We start from the raw sequence: 23,113 nt of genomic DNA, 5'->3' as shown, positions 1-23,113 counted from the left end.
TGATTGGAAACTTCCTGAGGTCTTTACCAGAAGCAAATGCCAGTGCCATGCTTCTTGTACAGCCTGTGGAACCATGAGACAAATAAATCTCTTTTCTTTATAAATTACCCAGCCTCAGGTATTTCTTTATGGCAATACAAATGGACTAGTATAGGCATGGAAGAAATTGAAGAAAACAAGGGCAAGAGAGTGGCCTGGGGCAGAATGTGAAAGCCAACCTGAAGAAAGGCAATGAGAAGCCTTTATTGATTAACTGGAAGTTTTGAAAAGTCACTTAGGCAGGAGGGGCAGGAAGGATTGGAAGGAGAAAGATTTAGACAGTGATTCTCAACAGGAATGGGAAATCTGTAAGAATAATCTGAAAAGCTTTTGCAAAATACACAAGCCTGTTTTTTCCTCCATTCTTCTGTCTTCTCCTTCAACCACACTTCTGATGCGATATGGGGTTATGGGAAGGTAAGCATTTTGAAAAATGCTTGCTAGACGATACTGATAAATCCTTCCCTCTACCATTGCTTTAATTTAGCCAAGAGGTACTTAAGTAAGGCTGTGACAATGGATATGATAAAGAATGGATTTGAGAGACACATGAGTTGGAATTACATAGGATGGATTGGATGAGGGTGTAATGGAGAAGAAACATGACAAATAGTTGTTTAGTTTGAGTGACCGAGATACTATAAACTGAAATGAGCCCAAGAAGAGGAGTAGGGTTTCTGGACATAATTGTGGATTCTACTTGATACAGGTAGAATTTGAAGTCACTATAGGCAGTTGATAATATAAAGAACTGGAGTTCAAGAGAGCTTAAAACCATAGATACCCCAGTCAATTGTGAAGCAATAGAATAGAAGCAATAGACAGTACCATAGAAGTGTTAAACATTGGCAACAGAAAACCAGAAGCAAGGGAGATCTGTGTTGTCTGGAGCAGACAGATAAGTCTTCTCGGATAAGTGAAACTTGAGTTGCATCTGAAAGTATTAATAGCTTATTCAGCTTTGAGAGATTAAAAATGGAGATCATTTGCCAAAAGGTATGGGCGAGAAAGAAAAATGCTGTTTGAAGAGGGCAGGATAGTAATATGAATGTCTTCATAATACAAACTAATATACTTTCATTTATTCTTCACTCCCAGTGGGAGCTATTATTATTCACAATTTATAGATGAAGAAATAGGTTCAGAGAGGTTAAATAAATGGTCTGAGTCATTTCAAGTAGCGCAGTGTCCTTGAATCTGTAACCTTTAACTCCAGACTCTTGTTCTAATCCATAGATTGTATGTCCTTAAAGGCAGGGTTCATTTCTTAATTATTTTAATATCCCTCATGGCTAGTATATAGCCTGAAAATAGACTCTAAGTACATATTTTTTGAATTAAACTGAAAATTATCAGTTCTTTTGTGCATCAGTTTAAGTATTTATCATTTACACTTAAGACTAAACATAGAAGTGAAACATTGTAGGACTAGAAATTACCTTAAAGATCTTCAAATCCAACTGGCTCACTTTATAGAGGAGGAAATTAAGGCCCAGAGAAAGGAAGAGACTTACCTAAAATCTCACATGCAGTTGTCAGCAAATCTGGAGCAAAACCTGTGCCTCAACTTCTCAACCAGGACTTTTTTTCGCATACCATTCAATCTGAGAGCACCACATTTGCAAAGTGTGAGACTGTCCTCCTTCTTCTGGGCTCTCCAAAGTTAGACGGAAACAAAAAACATAGATAGGCATAGGAGGCAATCTGATAGATAAGAACTCTTGGACTATTTTTTTCAATCAGCAGTCTAATCATTGGATTGAATAAGAGAAGGCTGGTATAAGAATCAGACACAGGAATTCTCAAGCAATTCATCTGAGAAAAGAACAACAACAAAGGTTTGAAGGGAGGTAGTATATTTTTCAATGGATTCTAATGGCATACTATGGAGTCACCTTTCTTTGTCTTGCTATATTTTAAATGTAAAACACAATCTCACCTACCTAAGGCAGATGAGAAAAAATACCATCCCTGGTCCCTGGTCCAGGGCCAACTTACAGAACCCTGAAGGGCACTCACAAGCTGTGCAGTTTGGAGAACTCACACTGCTTTGCTCTCCCAGGCTCCTCATCTGTAAATGAGAGGGTTAGATTAGATTTATCTAGTTTTGTTTATCATTCCTCTCTCAACTAAACCCCTGCGCAAAGATAATGAGCCTATTCCTACCAGCGAGTGAGGTGAAGAATTAACTTGAGGCTGTCTATACTGTCATGGATGATGGCTCCTAGAATTAACTTGATTCTTTTCTACACCAGCATAGGTGCTGGCTCCTAGGGTGGGCAGATTCTGATCCTGCACCAACCCTGACTGGTGACCTTCTTGCTCCATCAACACCATGTGGGTCCAGGTGGCTTCTGTGGTCCCTTCAGCTCAAGCTGCTGGTTGATACTCAGTGAAACACCACTGTTCACAAGAACAAAGTGAGTGTGAAGAACCTGATCTTCTCACCAATTTCCTGTTAGCCTGTCCTCCAAGTCTCAACTCAACTCTGTCTTCTCATAATTTACCTCGTCTATACATGCTTGATGAGACCTCAAATTGGCCTCACTCTTTATCTGCTTATCCCATTCTGCCCTCAGGCTCCATCTTTTTTTAATGTCTTTTTTTTCCTTTTAAAATTTTCTTTTTTAAATTTAACATACCATTAATAAAACAATTTTACATTAAGCTGAAACACTGACATTAGTTTTTGGTGTACTGTTTCTATAAATTTAACACACGTATAGATTGATGTAATCATCAACAATAATAAAATACAGAACATTTCCATAACTCCAAAGAATTCTTTCATGCTATTTCTTTATAGTTATACCTTCTCCTCAGCCCCAATCTCTGGCAATTGCTGATCTGTTGAGAATGTCATCTAAATGGAGTCATATGCGTATAACTTTCTTTTTAAGAATGACTTCCACCACTCAACATAATGCCTTTGAGATTCATCCCTGTTACTGTATGTATTCATAATTTCTTCTTTTTTACCCTTGAGTAGTATTCCATTGTATGGATATACCACACTTGGTTTCTTCATTAACTGATTAAAAGACATCTGGATTGTTCCAAGTTTGGGGTGATTATAAATAGAACTGTTATAAATATTCACGTACAGGTATTTAAAAAGTTTTTCTAGGGTGAATACCTAGAAGTGGTTGACCCCTTAGTTTTGATTCCTTCTCATTTTTGAATCTACATTTGCCTCACTCCTGGATTAGTGATACTGAACCTACACTGCTGCCTTGCCTCTTCCTCTGATGAGCAGTCCCTGTTTACCCGTTTTGGTTCCATCTCTTCCATCCCACCACTCTCTTCTTTCTGGCTAGGAGCTCCAAGCACATCATAAAACCAAAGCCCATTTTAATTAGTCTAAATCTTTTTCAGCTGTAAATTTGCTGTGATTTGGATTATTGCACCAGTATTGTAGTACCCTCTGCTGGCCGATTCGCAAAGATGGCTTTATGCCTGTGCTAGAAGAGAAACTGTAGGTATAATAGAAAAAAGAAAAATAATTAGTGGGAGTGAAGAGGAAGAGTGGTGGCGAACTACCATTGTAGTGACAGCCTGACTGGGACACTCCATGTATTTGGTGCTACACATATAGATAAATGCTGCAATATTTTTGTGGAACCCTACAATATTGTGCTTGTCTTCTCAATTGTAGGCAAAGATGGGCTGTCTGGAAAGCTGGACTCAGCCTGGAGCATGTTCCCCAGATTGCTATTTTGTGAAGGCTTCCGCATACAAATGACTCAGATCCAAACATTCAAAAATGATCTTGGAGGGCCATCTGGTTCTTGCTGGTTCTAAAAGCTTCATTCAGCCTGAAGTATGGATCCAGTACAAAAGATAGTGAGAGCTGTTCATTGAGGTTTAACATGTTCCACTGACCGAGGCTAGAAGCTGGCTTTAAAAAATAGCCGACACTGATGCTCCAAGGGCCAATTGCTGATGCTTGTCACAGGTCAGTGGTACTCTGATAAATATTTAATTGATGATGATGTGGTTGTATGGAGGTTTACACACACACACACACACACACACACACAGAGCAACACAATTTTATATCATTAGAAAACATGTTAATTTGTTTGGGTGTCTGAAACAGTCTGGGAATTAGGCTGAACCAGCATGTCAGGCAGTGAGAAGCCATGTAATTGTTGTGATGTGTCATTTTTAATTTGTGACGACAATACTGCCAACCTTACCATTTGGATAATGGTGCTGATGGATTTGCCATTTGCACTAGCTGGCTGCTTGCTTTTCTGATCAAATGGCTGCCTATTCCGTGGCCAAGGGACAGGGAATGTTTCCTATTTGAGAGGCTCACGAGCTTGAATGAGAATGGGAGACTACAATCTCAGTCTTAGTTTCTGGCTCCAACCAAGTTCAGATGGAGATGGGGCATCTCATGAGGGGGACACTGGGCATCAGAGACTATGGATTTAAGACAGTCACCTCATTGGACAAAATGCATGAAGTGACATTACTTGACTCACTTTTTTGTTTCTATAGGCTTTGGCTGTTTTGTTGGAAAGTGGTGTGAGGGGAGGTGTGTGTGCTTTCTTTAGCTTATGCAGACGAAACCAAAATATATCCTATATAATGACATTGTCATTCCTTCTTTATGCTTTGTCATACTCTAGGATGTAAGATTATCAAATACAGGGATTGTATCTTGTTTATGCATACCCCTAACCTCTCACAGTATCCAGCAAAGAGAAGACATAAAAGGAGAGCTTGTTAAATGCTCTGAGTAAAGTTGTGGCTTTTTAAAGGCACTGATAGATTGGATGACATCTATGAATGTTGGGGTCATGGGAAATTATTTTACCTGCATCTTAGATAATTGATCTTTCTTGTATTCACTCTCAGTGAAGACCCTGGTGTTACACATCCAATCGTTCACCTCCTTCCAAGACAATGACATTCCAGGAAACCTTCACTGCTAAGAGGAACTGAGATCTAGAGTATCTCCTTGAGGAAGTACAACTGGTAAGTCCTTACCAGCGAGTTTAACGTTTGTTTCTAAAATGTACCAAATAACAACAAGGATCCCCCATGCCTGGCAAACAGTACCCATGCCCCTGCCACATACCATGAAGCACAGCCTCTCAATGGTCAATGGCAAAAACTAATGTTTGTCTGTCCTAATGTGTATATTCTATAGAGATGGAAATGGCATTTAAAATGATTTTTATTAATGGAAAAATTTACCACTGTTGGTTTTATAAAGTTCTAGTGAGCTTTATGGTCTCCAAAAAAGACTAGATAGGGCTCTGCAGTTTACCAGCTTTTTTCAACAAAGCTTCTTCTCTTTTACTCTCAGTGTATCATATTATACTTTCAATAGAATCTGAAGATTTCTTTTTGAGTGGATTTCTATAGGGGTTCCACCTAATATAGTCCCTGGAGACCTATGCTGGCATCTGGTGAGTTCACTAATAATGGTGATTGTAGTACTTGTGTATTTTTAAAATTTCGGTAAAAAAATTCATAAAAATTACCATCTTAACCACTTTTAAGTGTATGTACAGTAGTTGTAAACTAATTCACACTGTTGTGCTAGCATCACCACTATCCATCCACAGAACTCTTTGCATCTTGCAAAACTGAAATTCTGTATCTATTAAAAATGTTTATCCATTACTCCCTCACCTCAGCTCCTGGAAACCGCCACTCTATTTTCTATCCCTATGAATTTGAACTCTAGATACTTCATATAAGTGGATTCATACAATATTTGTTGTTTTGTGATTGGCTTATATCACTTAGCATAATGTCCTTTAGGTTCATCCATGTTATAGCATATGTTCGAACTTCCTTCTTGTTTAAGGTTGAATAATATTCCATTGTATGTATATGCCACATTTTATTTATCCATTCATCCATCCATGGACACTTGGTTTGCTTCCATTTTTTGGCTATTAAGAATAATACTGCTACAGATCTCTCTTTGAGTCCCTGCTTTCGTACCCTGGATACAAACTCAGAATTGGAATTGAGAGTTCAAATGGTAACTATGTTTTCAATTTTTTCAAGTACCACTACACTAGTTTCCATAGCAGTGGCACCATTTTACATTCCAATAAGGATTTTAATTTTTCCGTATCCTCATCAATACTTATTAGTTTCTGTGTTTTTTTTTTTTTTAATGGTAGCCATCCTAATAGGGGTAAAGTGATATCTTATCATGGTTTTGATTTGCACTTCTTTAATAATTAGTTATGCTGTTTTTTTCTGTTACTTACTGGTTACTTGTATATCTTTGGAGAAACATTTATTCAAGTCTACTCATTTTTGAATCTGGTTGTCTGGTTTTTTTGTTGTTGAGTTTTGGTAGTGTTTTATATATTCTGGATCCTTTATCAGATCTATGATTGGCAAATGTTCTCTTCCATCTGGTGAGTTGTCTTTTCACTCTGTTAACTCTGTCCTTTAGTCCACAAAAGCTTATAACTTTGATGTAGTTTAATTTATCTACTTTTTCTTTTATTGCATGTACTGTTGGTGTTATATCCAAGAAATCATTGCAAAAATCCAGTGTCATGAAATTTTTCTCCTATGTTTTCTTCTAAGAGTTTTATAGCTTTAGGTCTTACATTTAGGTTATTTATCTATTTTATGTAGTACCTGTTTTACCCCACCCTGGACTGTGAATTTCTTGAGCAGAGAGGCAATGGCTTTTCATTATTGTATTCTAAGCACTTAGCATCTACCTGGCACATAGTAAGTGCTCAGTTAATTTTAGTTATATGAAACAATTTCATCAGTTATAATGAAAATAAACCAAAGATTATATTTTTAGTGATTTTCTAACTTAATAATAATTAATTATAGCAGTTTCAAAAATTTTAAGTGCTTTGATGATCCACAAAGAAAGCTCTAAATTAAAAAGGTAATGCTGCTTTCAAATCTTTGAAGGACTTTTTGGCATTTTATTTATTTACTTTTTCCTGAGGATATTTAATGAAATATTGGGATATTTGTCATAATAATTGTGCTTTTTTGGACTTAAGTGCCTTTATCATGGGCTCTGTGCACAGTTAGCTCTGTGGGGAAAATAAAGATTGCCCAAGAAGATTGATTGTTTCTTTTGTCCACACATGGGTCCCTGAAACTCTGGGCAAAGCATGAGGTGAAGAGCTGGCCACGTTTGTTTCTTGTGTTTGGGTGAGTTATTCCACATCTCTGAGTCTCCCTTAATTTCTTCATTTAGAAAGGAGGAGGGGAAAATTAGAACCTGTACATGATTCCTTCTAGTTCTAAAATTATGAAAGTTTAGCTATTGGTGATAAGACAATTCTAACAGCAGTAGAAATTCAACTATTTCTGGGAACAAACAAAGACGAGGTTTACCACAATCTGATCTCTCACAGAGAAACTTCCTACCACAAAAATAATTGGGATAGTTTGGGGGAAGGCTGTGGATCTGTCCTCAGAGTTATATTCCTGCTTTTGCCGTAAGTGCTCGTGAAGAAGGGGGCTTTGAAAATAAAATAAAATAAAGTTACTATTATTGTTGTTGTTGTTGTTATTGAATCAGGGACAGCTCCACATTTTCAGCCTCACCAGAGTGAATTGTCTTATATATATATATGGCACAACCAGTTTAAAAGATAAAAGAGCTCTTGGTGACATTACTAGTTAAAACTATTGAGGCTGGGCACGGTGGTTCATGCCTGTAATCCCAGCATTTTGAGAGGATGAGGCGGGTGGATCACTTGAGGTCAGGAGTTTGAGGTCAGCCTGGCCAACATGGCCAAATCTCATCTATGCTAAAAATACAAAAAAATTAGCTGGGCGTGGTGGTGTGTGCCTGTAATCCCACTACTCAGGAGGCTGAGGCAGGAGAACCGCTTCAGCCTGGGAGCTGAGATTGCACCACCGCACTCCATTCTTGGTGACAGAGTAAGACCCTGTCTCAAAACAAACAACAACAACAAAAAAAATGAGTACCACACCCTACCAGTCCCACCTATACTCCATATGCCCCACATGTTTTGTGAGCCAGTTTCAACCATGTTTGAGAGACAATTACAACTACCATCTCCCTGATGCACACCTCTGCAGGAAGTGGCCTGTGGTATACTGGTATCTGATTCTGAGGTCTGTCTTCTACTATGGCCATTATTGGATCATTCTGAGACTGAGTATTAGGCTGTCTTTATGGTGCCAATTAAACAGCAAGTTCTAGCAAGGGCATCAGGGAGATCTGTGTTCTAACCTCTGCTCTTTCTGTCTATGTGAAGTTTGGGCAAGTGACTTATCCTGCTGAGAATGGGTTTCTACAGGTCCAAAATAGTAAGGATTTTATCTTTTGTTTCATATGAGGGAGATATATATAAATATATATATAGATATATACAATATATATCTATAATATAAAATATATATAGATATATACAATATATATCTATAATATAAAATATATAATTGATATCTGACATATGATATATGATATATAATTGATACCTGTGACTTATGATATAAATGATATTAATTGATATGTATCAATTATATATCATATAATATATATCTCTTATATATTGTATAATATAATTATATATCATATTTATATATAACTTTCAATCTGTTTCATCATTGAATATAATAGTAACACTGATATATATCAATTATATATCATATAATATATATCAATTATATAATATACATTGTAGATATATAAAATATGTAATCCATCATTTTATGTAATATATAGTAGATATATAATATCTATCTGTATAGATAATATATATATGATTGGATTGCTGAAAGAAGGGGAAAAATAGAAGGTGCTAATTTTTCTTTAGCGTCTTCTATGTGCTAGTTGCTGTGCCAGGTGTTTACATAAGTTATCCCATTAATGCTCAAACTGCTCTGTGAAGGAGCCATTGCTGGGCTCATCTTAGGATGGGATGATTGATGCTCAGAGAGGTTAAGTGACTGATTTAAAATAACACAGCAGATACATAGAAGAATCAGAATTTCAATGCATATTTGATCGGCTGGATCTAACACCACTGATCTTTCTTGGACATCCATATACTTTGACACAGTACAAAGCTGACATATTCTACACCCATGGGGACCTACTTCCCCCTCCTCTCACTGCTGAAATTGCTAATTTGCTTTTTACTTTTGGAGTTTCTGAAAGAGAGCTCTCAACTTTTGAGTCTTCTGGTTTTTACCTTTGCTAAAGAACAAATATCACCAATTTTCCCCAGAAGTTGTTTTCTAGAGAAAAAAGCAGCTTTTGGTCTAATATGGGTGGCAGACAATTGCTTCAAAGACAAAGATTCAAATGCAAGTGAAGCTTCATCTGTGATCTTGCCTTGAAGTCATTTTTCTCCCCCTTTTCCTTTTTTAAATTTACTCTCTAAAAACTTATTCTCTTTGGGGCCCTGGTGAGTATGATAGTGTCCAGATTCCCAGTCTGGGGCCCTAGATTCACAAAAGGCCAAGTTGACGTTCATTCTGCATCTGGCTTATTTGATGCCAGAGGAGCATCGAGGTCTCCTGAGAGAACCAGGAGAGATTTGCCTCCTGCAGAGGTTTGGATAAGCCCCAGCTAATCTCCGTGGCTTCTGAAGGGCACACCTGCTTGTCTGCCAGCCAGCAGCCTCCTCGCTCATTTCCCGTGGGATGGCTGGGGTCAGAGGGCCTCCAGAAAGCCTTTTATCTTCCCCCGCCCTACCAGGCCCCCCTCAGCAGCACCTGGGTCCACACTTAAGACTTCCTTTGAGGAGAGGTCGAGATGATGTCCCTCCCAGAATGGGGGCCGGTGCCCTTTTCCTTCCTTTTGAGGCGGCTCGCTTGTTCCTTCCTTCTAAATCAGAGTTTGATTCAAACTTCATCATGCATGGCTCAAACTTCATCCCGTGGGGGCTAAGCTGATCTGAATTAGTTTCTGGGCTGCTGAGCTAGGGACACGTAGTAGGTGTTCAGTAAATAAAGATGATGTCTGATTATGATCTACTTGAGAGTTCAGGAAAGATACACTGTCAACTTTCAATCTATTTTATCACTGGAATATAATACTAACACTGATAATATTAAAATGTCAGAAAATTGAAAAGTCACTTTTGTTTAGCTGTGGGAGGCAGGGGTTCTCCCTCCCTCTTTTCCCAAATTACATCTTCCTTCTAAATTATCTCTAGAAGTGGTTAGTAGTTAATTGTAATTATTAGTAGTAATAATACTAGTTCTACTAGTATTTAGTAGTATTGATACTAAACTAGTGGTAATACTAATATTACTACTGCTAGTTATCTTTCCTAATAAGGAGAATTAATAGTAAATCAGAGTTTGATTCAAACTTTATCATGCCTGCAACAAACAGTAGTAATCATCTGGCCTTACAATATCTTTACTAATAAAGATAATTAGTAGTAATTATCCTTAGAAGTGATTGGTTTGTTTTCTGTGAGCATTTGGTTAATATGGGTCAGAGACTGCTACTTGGCATAGGAAGCTTCTAAGGATTGTCTTCTTTCTCTGTTTCTCTCTCTCTTCTCTCTCTTTCTCTCTTTCTTTCTTCCTCTCTCTCATTTTCTGTACATAAAAATAGAGAAGGAATATTTTTGAAGAGGTTACTACTAATGATAATTTGTATAAGAATGTAGCTAAAAAATCAAATTAAGAAAACTATAATCTTCTCTTCCCTTGAACTCATCAGTCGTTGTACAGGTTTATCATCCCACTCTCTCCTAAATCCACTAATATTTGTTGAGCTTTTAGTCTAAGTCCCTGGGCTGAGTAAAATGCAATGATTCCAGCCCCATGGAAACTTCATTTTAGCTGGTAAGATAGGCCATCAGGGTTATGTGATAATTAATTGCTTGTGGATTGATGGAGTGATGATGAATTTGAGTGTTAAAGAAGGAAGAGGGATGAGTAAAGAGACATCAGTTGCTCTGATTATGGATCAGGCACAAAATCAGAAGTTCATATATATTTCATTTATCTTTCCTAAAACCATGCAAGATAGACAGTATTTTTCCCATTTTATAGATGAGGAAATGGAGGCTCAAAGACATTGAGTAATCTGGCAGACTCATTGCAGAGCTAAGACTATAATCCAGACGACACAACTAATACTTGAAACTCAAGCTGTAATTTGAACCTGGCACTGGATCCAAACAACTCTTGAATTCCATTCTGTTCAATCTATATGCAAACATGGCTGTAATTGAGGCAGAGAACTCTGTGTAGGCAGTCGCTCTTGATATTAATACTCCAAAGTGATTTTTCAAAAAGGAGAACGAATGTAAAAATAATTTACCAGCTAATTGCTAACTTTCCCTTTCAGTCTGGATTGTTTGTGTATCAGGGTATGTGGTGACTTTAAACTATGGGTTTTAATTCTTTTAGCTGGAGTGCTCTACCTCTCCCTCTGCCTGCAGCATCCCCAGTAGCATGCTCCCGCTCCCCTGAATGCTTTGACATTGTCTCTCCTCTGATAATGTGTATACAAATGGAGCCTGCGTACCACCCTTCTCCCCAGCGAAGCACACAAACAGTGAGCAGACAGACACTATCTAGGAGGCTGCAACTCAGGACCATAATATTGTGGCAGAAAGTAGAAAATAAAACAGCCAGTGCTGGGTGCAGGATAATAGCATAATAAGATAAGTGCGAGAGAGTCAGGAGGCGGTAATGGCCCTGGAGATGGAGAAATTCTGGGAAAGTAGGGCAGTATAAAAGCAGAGACACCATCTGTGGGATCCAGGCAGTTGTGAGTGACTCCGAATGACACAATATGGAGATCTGTTCTACAACACAACAAATAGTAGTAAAGTAATCATCTGGGCCTACAATTGTCAGACATTCTTTGTTTGAAATGCCACCTTCCCAGCCATGAATACCAGTGTAGCCATGGTTATAAACGGCAAGGCTATAAATGGCCTCTTCCTCCAACCGATTCAATTTGCAGAAAGTGAGAATAAGAAACAATTTCCTCCCTAGATGGACTCTCCACTGGACTGCACTGGGCACTGCACATGCCCTCAATCCGTCTTATCCAAGTATAATAAACAGATGCATAGTTTAATAAATCTCTGTCCTCCTTCCCCCTACCCTTCTTAGCCTCTAGCAACCTCTGTTCTACTCTGCTTCTATGAGAGCAACTTCTTTAGTTTCCACACATGAATGAGAACATGTGGTGTTTAACTTTCTGTTCCTGGCTTATTTAACTTAACATATTGTTCTCCAGGCTCTCATCCATGTTGCCGCAAATGACAGGATTTTATTCTTTTTTTATGGCTGAATAGTATTCCATTGGGCACATATACCACATTTGCTTTATCTGTTCATTTGTTGTTGGACACTTGGGTTGATTCCATATCTTGGCCATTGTGAATAGTGTTGCAGTGAACATCAAGGTGTAGACACCTCTTTGACATATCAATTTCCCTTTCTTTGGATAAATACCCAGTACTGTGCCAGGCATGGTGGTTCATGCCTGTAATCCCCACACATTGGGAGGCTGAGGGGGGTGAATCACTTGAGGTCAGGAGTTTGAGACCAGCCTGGCCAACATGGTGAAACTCTGTCTCTACTAAAAATACAAAAATTAGCTGGGCATGGTGGCGGGTACCTGTAGTCTCAGCTACTTGGGAGGCTGAGGCAGGAGAATTACTTGAACCTGGGAGGTGGAGGTTGCAGTGAGCTGAGACCGCGCCACTGTGCTCCAGCAGTGCAATAGAGCAAAACTCCATCTAAAAAAAAAAAACCAGTAGTGGGATTGCTAGATACGTTTTTTAAGAAACTGCCATACTGTTCTTCATAGTGGCTCTCTCACCAACCAGATGAGAGAGATAACTTCTAGTGCTTTAGCACACTGTAAGATGACTATAGTTAACAATATTATATATTCTCAAATAGCTAGAAGAGAGGATAGTGAATTTTCCAATACATAGAAATGACAAACATTTGAGATGATGGATGTGCTAATTCATCTGACCTGATTGCTACACATGACATGTATCAAAATATCATGATGGAACCCCCCAAAATGTAAAAATATTTTTAAAATCTCAAAAATTAAAAAAAAATTTAAAAAAATCTATATTAATAAAAAGCTGTATCAGAAGGGATTGGGAAAGAAACTAAGCTTTACTGAAGGTGTCTATGTGCCAGGCAGAATGCTTGACATTTTGTATATTTCATCTCATCTGGCCCTCATAACAACACTCTAAGGTTGGTGGCATCATTTAGATTATAAAGCTGAAGAGATAGAGGCTCAGAGACATAAAATAACTTGCTCCACTTTACCCAGTGGTGGATCCAGCATTCTCATTTGGGACTGGGTGATTTTCAGGTCAAGCTCTTTCCTCTACATGCATGCTTCTCAGAGGTTGAAGACGCATTATATCTCCTCCTCTCACATTCTTTGCCAATTATTCATTATCCAATAGAGGGGTTTTTTTTTTTGACATGAGATGCTTATCTTTAAGTCTCCAGAAATCTAGAATCAGCTAACCCAAACTTTTAAGTAATTAAAATGATTTTTCTATATTCCAACTTTAGTTGGAAGAGATAAAGAGAGATAAACCAATTAGCTTAAGAGTTTAGACAAAGCATTAACTTCAAGAATATACATTTATTTTAGTACACTTTTTCAGCTTAATCTTCTATACCAAGCTTGTGTAACCCATGACCCATGGGGCACATGTGACCCAGGATGGCTTTGAAAGTGGCCCAACACAAATTTGTAAACTTTCTTAAAGCATTATGAGATATTTTGCGATTAAAAAAAAAAATCTCATCAGCTGTCGTTAGTGTGTTTTATGTGTGGCCTTAGACAATTCTTCTTCCAGTGTGGCCCAGGGAAGTCAAAAGATTGGGCACCTCTGATCTATACCTCCTACTCTATTGAACTATGACTGTTGAAATTTAGAATGATAACCCAAAGAGGTGTGACAAGGACTAAATCATTAAAGAGGATCAAGGAAGAGAGTAGAGGAAAGAGTACTGACTGGAAAGTCCCAAGAATGTGGACTTGAATTCCTATGCAGCCACATAGATTGCTGCTCTAGGCAAATTGATCACTCTAACTCCAGTTCCATTAGCTGGAAGGTGGACATGTAGTATCTCAAAAGACAGTTGTGAGAAGTCGGTGAGATAGTGTGTGTATAAATCACCTAGAATAAGAAATATATTGTACCTGCTCAATAAATCTTACTTTCCTTCATAAAGCAGAAAAATAATTTTCAACCACAAGTAAAATAAAGTGGATGTTTGTCATTTAGAGTTTTTCCTTTTTTACCACTAGGGTAGCATCTGTGAAGTGAGTCAAGAGACTTGGGAATACTGAGGCCACTTTGCCTATAGAAAAGGCAAAAGTGCACTCCCAATATGGAATTTATTTATTGGCAAGCAGTTCTCTGTCTCCTATACTATTCTTGCTTCTATCAGTGAAGGTTCTCACCATTATATGTCATATATTGACAACAACAACAAAAACACAGAAGATTAATGACCAACAGTAGAATTCACCAGTTTATGGCTTTAATTCAACAGCATAATTTTCTCTGAACATATTTAGCCAAGGGAAGCAAATGGTATAGTACTAGGCTTAAATCTCTATGCTGACTGCATTTCCCTACAAGTTATTGTTTTATGGCTCTACCCTGTAACCAGATAGCATAACCACCTTTAGAGACACTTTTCTCCTTATTTCATCAGGGGCTAGGAATCCAGATAGGTCACGTGCACGCTAATGACCTCTACCTGTTGAAGACCACGAGAACAGAAATGCTTTGAGAAAGATATTTAGTTGTATTTACAAATGAACCTTGAGAGAGGTACATTGGGGTTAAGAGCACTATCTGGCTTTATAGTGAAGCAGACCTTCGTCCTGGATCTACCATTTATAATCTTATGATACTGGGAAAGTGATTTAATTTCTCTGAGCCTCATCTTTCTCTTTCTCTTTCTCTTTCTTTCTTTCTTTTTTTTTTTTTTTTTTTTTTTTTTTTTCCGAAACAGAATCTTACTCTGCCGCCCAGGCTGGGGTGCAGTGGCTCAGTCTCGGCTCACTGCAAGTTCCGCCTCCCGGGTTCACGCCATTCTCCTGCCTCAGCCTCCCGAGTAGCTGGGTTTACAGGCACCTGCCACTGCGCCCGGCTGATTTTTTTGTATTTTTAGTAGAGACAGGGTATCACCGTGTTAGCCAGGATGGTCTCGATCTCCTGACCTCGTGATCCGCCCACCCCAGCCTCCCAAAGTGCTGGGATTACAGGCATGAGCCACCACTCCCAGCCTCTTTTTTTTTTTGGAGACCGAGTCTCAATCTGTTGTCCAGGCTGGAGTGCAGTGGCGTAATGTCGGCTCATTGCAACTTCTGCCTCCTGGGTTCAAGGGATTCTCGTGCCTCAGCCTCCTAAGTAGCTGGGACTACAGGCATAAGCCACCACATTTGCCTAATTTTTTGTATTTTTAGTAGAGATGGGTTTCACCATGTTGGCCAGGCTAGTCTTAATCTCCTGATCTCAGGTGATCCACCTGCCTCGGCCTCCCAAAGTGCTGGGATTACAGGCGTGAGCCACCAAGCCCAGCCTATATTTCTTATTAGTAAAATGCATGGTTTGTGTTATAAGCACTTAACAAATATAAGTCATTAAATACAATTAGCTTTCTGTTTATCCTTCTGTTGACTTCACTAAGCTACCTTATGACCTCTTGAAATTGATGTATAGTTTATCCCCAGTGATTCTAAAAATAGTTTACAACCTCAGTGATTTGTCCTTGAATTGGCCAGACGGACACAGCTATTTGGGGCTTCTCAGTTGAAGACAACACAATCCTGAGATATCACCCCCGGCTCCTGCTATTTCTTTTCCTATCTCTCTTGCTTATTCCCCTCTCCTATGGAGGGGGTGTCACTAGGCTAATGTCAAATGGCAGATGTGGGGCTTTCATCAGGAACCCTGAGCACAGAGACCATTTTGTCTATTTGCAATGATTTGTTTCTTACTGCAGACACTACTCTTTAGCATTATTGATCTCCTCTGCCTTTGACCCTGGTTTGTAGCAGGAGCAGTCAAGGGGGTGGGGGCTCTGGAGACTGTCTGGCATTGTGCTGAATTTAATTCCTCTTTACATTTGCATATGCCTTCCTGTTCTACATTAAAATGCTTCATACTATTGCAGTGGAGTTGAGGGTCTACATCCTTTGTGTCATGCTTCTCAATATAGTAATGACTTCTTTCAGGGTCAGAATCTGTTCTCTGTATGGGTCCTGCTGTCCCAGTTAGGGAAGGGCTCTCAAAGCTTGGGTTTCCTCTCCAGGAAGTTGGGTCAATACAGTTTCTGAATGAAGCAAGGAGGGGGCTGGAGAAGAAATTATTTAATCAGCACATGTAAATCGAAATGACATAATGAGATGGGGAGAAAAGGGGGACTCTAGGCTAAAAGTGGAGATGTCATGTTTCTTCTCCCCCTAGCCCCCCACAAGAGTTGAAGGTTTTCCTGAATTACCTTCTATGGCTTCAGTGAGAAAAGAAATCTGAAAATAAGAAATTTTTTTTCTTATTTTATTTTACTCATTCAAAGAACAGTTAGGAATATTAGTCACCCCAAATCACCCTTACTTGCCAAACTACTCTACTCTAGCTGACCACATGCTTATTCTGGATCCTGCATGATAATCCAAGTCACCTGTCTTTTTTGTTGTCTCAAGACAAGTGTCAGTGCCTCTAGGCACTTTGAAGCCTAGGGTCACTTGGAGAGGAGAATAATATCTCTGGGGGAAGGTAGGATAGCACCACTTGAATTTTTTAATTTTCTGTAAGGTAATGATGATCATTTGAATGAGTTGCAAATATGTGGCAGAAAAATAGGCTCCCGGTCCACAGAGAAGGGATCAATAAAGACCCTGTCTGTGTGGTAAAGTAAATCAGAGAGTTGGGGTAATTATTTTAAAAATTTGCTCCCAAACCTCTCATGAATAGATACATAAATGGATATGAGAGAGAGTCGTGCATCATATATAGTTTTACTTTACTTTACAATGAAGATATATTCTGAGGACCGCATCATAAAGTGATTTCATTGTTGTGTGATCATCATAGAGCATGCTTACACAACTCTAGATGGTATAACCTACTACACACCTGAGCTATTTTGTATAGCCTATTTTTCCTAGGCCACAAACCTGTATAGCATGTTACTGTACTGAACACTGTAAACAACTGCAAAACAAGTATTTGTGCATCTAAACATATCTAAATATGGAAAAGGTGATGTGTTATGCTACGATGTTACGATGGCTATGACATCACTAGGAGACAGGAATTTATCAGCTCCATTAAAACCTTATGGGACCACCATTGTATATGTGGTATGTTGTTGACCGAAATGTTGTTATGCAGTAGATGTCTGCATGTGTGTGTGTGTGTGTGTGTGTGTGTGTGTGTGTATTTTTTCCCCTCAGGCAGGTGGGGTTAGGGTGGCTAGAATGATGATCTTTATTCTAAAATTAATTTCATTACAGAACTAGCAATAAACTAGCAATATTGTCAAAATTGTTAACTAATCAGTGTCTTAAATTATAATAAATAGAAGGTGAAAGACAAATAGTTGACTATCACACCATAGCCCTTAGTCTAGTTTTCTGTATGATACAATCATTTTATTTTTTTGCTGGCATGGCTAGCACCAAGCATCTTAGTACATCACATACACTCTATTGCTTTAACTTGTTGCTATGGCAACCTCAACATTCTCCCACAGTAAAAAAAAAAAAAAAGATTTAAATTTGTATCTATGAATTTGTAAAAAACAACTATAAGATTAAATAAAACCCTAGTCATATTAGTCTGTTTCATATAGCATTCTGGGAAGATTTCCATAATAACAATTATTGCATATAATTTCATGAGCTGCAATCCATAAATAATCTTTCTTCGGAAACTATGAAATATTCAGGCTCTTCCGTGGGCAAATGGGCAAGTGCCTTATTCAGTTATTCACCATCTCTTGAACACCTATATATGCTACTGTATTAAATTCATGTATTAAATAGAGTATACTTCAGTAAAAAAAAAAAGACCCAAAAATATATAAAGATTTTTAAAGATAGAAGCCTATTTTCTTCTCTTGTAATTGTCCAATACATTGTTTCTGGTCAGTAGTAGCTGATACAGTGATTCAGGAGTCCAAGTTCTTTCCATCACAGGGGTCAGCCAGCTCCTTACTGTTTATCAACCTCTGCATCCACTTACCTGACAGCAGGCCAAAGACCATGGCATGTTATAAAAATATGGCTGGGCATGGTGGCTCACGCCTATAATCCCAGCACTCTGGGACACCACGGTGGGTGGATCACTTGAGGTCAGGAGTTCGAGAGCAGCCTGGCCAACATGGTGAAACCTCTTATCTACTAAAAATACAAAAAATTGGCCGAGTGTGGCGGCAAGTGCCCAGCTACTCAGGAGGCTGAGGCAGGAGAATCACTTGAACCTGGGAGGCAGAGGTTGCAGTGAGCCGAGATCATGCCACTGCTCTCCAGCCTGGGCAACAGAGCGAGACGCTGTCTCAAAAAACAAAAAAATTATTCCCAGCACTTTGGGAGGCCGAGGCGGGTGGATCATGAGGTTAGGAGATCGAGACCATCCTGGCTAACACGATGAAACCCCGTCTCTACTAAAAATACAAAAAAATTAGCTGGGCGTGGTGGCGGGCACCTGTAGTCCCAGCTACTTGGGAGACTGAGGCAGGAGAATGGTGTGAACCCAGGAGGTGGAGCTTGCAGTGAGCCAACATTGCACCACTGCACTCCAGCCTGGATGACAGACCAAGACTCCATCTCAAAAAAAAAAGTTGTATATATTGAGGCTTTTATAACACGTCATATAAATATATATAAATATAACACATCATATATATATGTATACATTATATATATGAAATATAATACATCATATATATACTATATATGTATACATGTATATATATATGATGTGTTATAAAAGCCTCCAAGTGAAATACCTCACATCTGTTCATTTTCCATTGGCTAATTATTATCCCATGGCCACATCTGGATGGAAATTGAGCTGAAAAATGTAGTCCCTGGCTTGGTAGCCACTTCCCAGCAGCAACTGAGTGCTAGGAGAGAATTCTGAATTTAATAGATAGCTGGCTAGCTCTGTCACCATGCAGGTAGGTAGGAAGATGAGTAAGACATGCTTGTAACACATGAAGGGTTCACAGTTTTGGGGGGAGAAAGTCATGTAAACATGTACGTGCTATAGTAAAGGATGAGCTGAGTGCCCTGGGGAGCAGCTACCTCTACTTGGCAGGGTTGGGACTGCTGGTGGCACTGCCTTTAAAGGCAGCTGTACCTTGAACTGATAAGGAGAACTATTATAAAGTAATTTTAAAATGGACTGGCTTAAAAGCACGTGTGTAGGAGTGGGAGACTACAGGAGGTGGAAATGAAGAGGAATAATTAGATAATGTAGTTGTCCCTGCTGGTTCTTAAGTGATAAGCCTATATTTCTCCCTCACTCTTCACTTGCCTTATCATGAGTGGGTGACCTTGATGAGACTTTTTCAACACTGTATCTTTGGTTCCTTTTAATCTCCTGTCAGTTGCTATCACTGTCAGCATGACCTACCTCCAGTGAAAAATTCAGCTTTCCTTTAAGCCTTACCAGGAATGCTAAATTATGAGGAAATGTCAGGATGGGAGGATGCTATAAACACTAAGGACACATTACTGGAGGAGGGGGTCATGGAAGGACACTGAGGTCTCTTCCCTCTACACTACAAGGACTCAGAAGGTCTATATTTTTGCCTTCTGGATCTTTTTACAGTTGGAGTTGATATACTTTGTCAATTGAGCACTGTCTGTCTCTAGTGCTGACTGTTATATTCTAACCCAGTGAATTGTGAATCAAGATTTCCATGCCTGGAGGAGGAATAACCAATTACCAGTGCAGCAAAACACACCAAGACCCAGGATATAATCTTTTTGGCAGGTGGGGCAATTGGTGGATTTGTAGTTGTAATGTTCTTTGAGGTCCACTCATGAAACAAATATTCAAGTGAAATGGTAGCCATAAAATATGCTTTGAAATGTTACAATTACTACAATCCAAATGAAAGAAGGTACAGAGTAATTATTATCAATATCTCAAATGGAGAATTTTGGTAGTGATATTTGCAGTGGGTCAAGAGTGTTGCACTTCAACAAATCCCTCTTACCTAAGGAAAAACCAAAGTTAGACTTGTGTTAAGCATTTTCAGTGATTCTATGGGACACTATCAATCATAGTGAGCATGGTAAGAAATTGATATTGATAAAAGAAAAAGACATTACCCTCAAGTATTTAGAGTTTAGTTTGGGAGACAGAACCAAGAAACATAAAGTAATTGACAAAGCATGGATATAAATGCAGCGTCCACAAGCAGAAGAATTTGAGGCAGTTAGATTATTAGATTAAAAAAACCCTTATGTATGAGTTATTGTATATACTTATGCATTTTGCCATAGAAGAGATTACTTTTTTCTCTCTTTGAATGCTTTTAAAGAAAAAAGAAGAGAATTTTATATGTTTGCTTGGTTTTCAGATCTTGGCTTTTAAATTCTGGTTGTGGCTTGGCTTCTCCTGTACTCTAAAACAGCTCATTAGTCACTTGAGAGCCTTGAGCCTTAGTTTCTATAAATCTATAAATGGACAGTTGAAGTGATGACTTATATCCTACTTTTTTTCTACAAGTGTTAGATTCTAAGTGTATGCAGCGAGTGTTTGTACTTTTCATTATGGTTGCCTTTTATATCCTGCATTTGATTGATTGCATGATGGAAGCTTTAATCATGATATGGCCCCTCTTCTCCTCTCCCCCCTTCTCCTAAGCTACTGGTCTTGCTTTCACCCTACTCTTTCTTCCCTAGACTTTAATCTTTCCAAATTCAGTACTTGAATTTTTTTTTTGAAGGAATTGAGACACTGAGGAGAGAGATTTGAAGATCTAGACCTCAAAAAAGACAATATCTTTCTAACTCTTCTAATTTGTGTCTGTTACATTGAAGACATACTGGTTTATTCTTCTGAATGAGGCTTTCTTTTATTTATGTTTTTATTGATGGAATAGTGACCCACAATTTCTAAAGTATGTTGGGCTCCAAAATCATTTACCTTGACTTTTCCCAAAAAAAGTCACAAGCTAAGATTCCACTAAAGACAGACGTTTCTGAGTGATGAACTAGGGCCAAAGAAAGTTAATCAAGGCACATAGAGTTGGGTCCTTTGGGCCCAAGCAGCATAGAGGATCCCTGGAGATGTTTTGATCAGTGAGGGTAGGACTGACTATTGTTTTAGCAATTTCTCCCACATAATGAACAAGTGGCCTTTCTGGCAGGGGTGGAACGTTCCAATGAAGGCTACATCAGAGAATAATCTTGCCATTTTCACACAAGGTCATTCAATCATACTTCACAGTTATAAGTGATCTAACTTTCCAGCAATTGAAAGGCTTCTATATATGGAATCCTTGAGTAAAGTCAATTCAGGCTCTGTGTGAACCCTTAAGTTATATCAATAATAAGAAATGTTGTCATTTTGTTTCTCTTCCAACTAATTTTAAGTTTCAAAAGAACTCTGAGTGGCTAATATTAATATCAACTAGCTAATGTAGATACTAACCAGAGTTTTAATTATAGCTGTAGCAAACTTTCTACGTTTAATGTTGATGCATAACTGCAGGCTCTGGTGATAAGAAAGCAGCCTGCAGTTTCAGAATATAAAAGCTCCTTTAGGATAATGTATATAGCTATTTAAGGGCTTCCTCAAATCTGAACTGCCCCTACTCTGGAGGTGTTTATGTGTTGAATATGTACTGACAATCAGTTTGGGAAAGAATTGAGACCACTAACTGACACTCATATCAGTGATAAAGATTGTTATCCTTCTGTTTTTTTTTTTTTTTTTTTTTGAGACAGAGTCTTGCTCTGTCTCCCAGGCTGGAGTACAGTGGTACAATCTCAGCTAACTGCAACCTCTGCCTCCCTGGTTCAAGCGATTCTTCTGCCTCAGCCTCCCAAGTAGGTGGGACTACAGGTGTGCGCCACCACACCGGATAATTTTTGTATTTTTAGTATAGACAGGGTTTCACAATATTGGCCAGGCTGGTCTCGAACTCTTGACTTTGTGATCTGCCCGCCTCGACCTCCCAAAGTGCTAGGATTACAGGTGCGAGCCACCGCAGTTGGCCTATCCTTCTTTTTTGGTTTTATATTTTTTTCTTCTTTTCTAGTCCCAATTCTTTTTTTGTCTTCTACTACTCTTTCCAACTCTAATCTGTTCTTCTGTGTATAGTCACCTTTTGATTAACTATGACAATTAAAAACCCCAGGCTATCTTTACCGATCATTATCACACATATTGCTAAACCTAGAGTATGTGTATTGGGGGGCAAACTAATTAAAATTTATCTTCAACAAAATCCAATTTTAGATGCAGGTGTCTGTGCACACACGTGCACTTGGGTGTGTGTTTGTGTGTCTATGTGCATTTGTGTGTGTAGAGGGGAATTATGAATCAAACAATGTTTTAGAATTATCAATTTTCTTATTTTATTCATAGGAATGCTACTGTAAATTAGAACAGGCAATCTAGTGTAGATTATGCCTTAGGTTTCTACAGTCTTAGAAATAGGTATAAAATGTCTTATTCATCTATTTGTTGTTTTTATAAAGCTCCAGAATGTATGCATCTATTAACAGATCTTATTGTTCAGCATCTTACTCTTTTTGTGGCTCTTCTGGGATAAATTGTATCACATCTTGTGCAAATGGGCTAGTGGCTGCTTTCAAGCTTACCCAGGCAGCTATTTATCTTGCTAATACTTGGTAAATGGCAGTGATAAATGATCATGTACTTCCCAGGAACACAAGTGTATTTCCAAAGGTCAAGCACATTTGAGTGATCTGTTGATGATCTGTAAGAGAGAAAACTAGGAGCCAAGGCAAAACAGAACAATAGAAAAAGCTGAAAGTTCCACAGAGAGCACAGTGGCCCTGAGCTGGGAGGTGCTGAGCAGCAGGACTCTGGTGCTTTCTAACCACTATTCTTTC

At 38.6% G+C, this 23,113-nt stretch overlaps 1 long non-coding RNA gene across 3 annotated transcripts in view; it reads left to right on the top strand.

Annotated features, from left to right (window-relative positions):
• LOC129048802 (uncharacterized) overlaps positions 1–23,113 on the top strand; it is a 197,300-nt gene that overhangs the window by 29,212 nt on the left and 144,975 nt on the right. For all 3 annotated transcript variants that reach the window (XR_010141750.1, XR_010141751.1, XR_010141749.1), the window contains exons 2-4: positions 2,295–2,459; positions 3,695–3,994; positions 4,906–5,025. This is a non-coding gene — a long non-coding RNA (uncharacterized LOC129048802). The remainder of the gene's footprint in view (positions 1–2,294; positions 2,460–3,694; positions 3,995–4,905; positions 5,026–23,113) is intronic.

Source organism: Pongo abelii, chromosome 9 (assembly GCF_028885655.2).
Source record: "Pongo abelii isolate AG06213 chromosome 9, NHGRI_mPonAbe1-v2.0_pri, whole genome shotgun sequence".
Classification (NCBI taxonomy): Eukaryota; Metazoa; Chordata; class Mammalia; order Primates; family Hominidae; genus Pongo; species Pongo abelii.
This window is presented reverse-complemented; position numbering and strand designations above follow the sequence as displayed.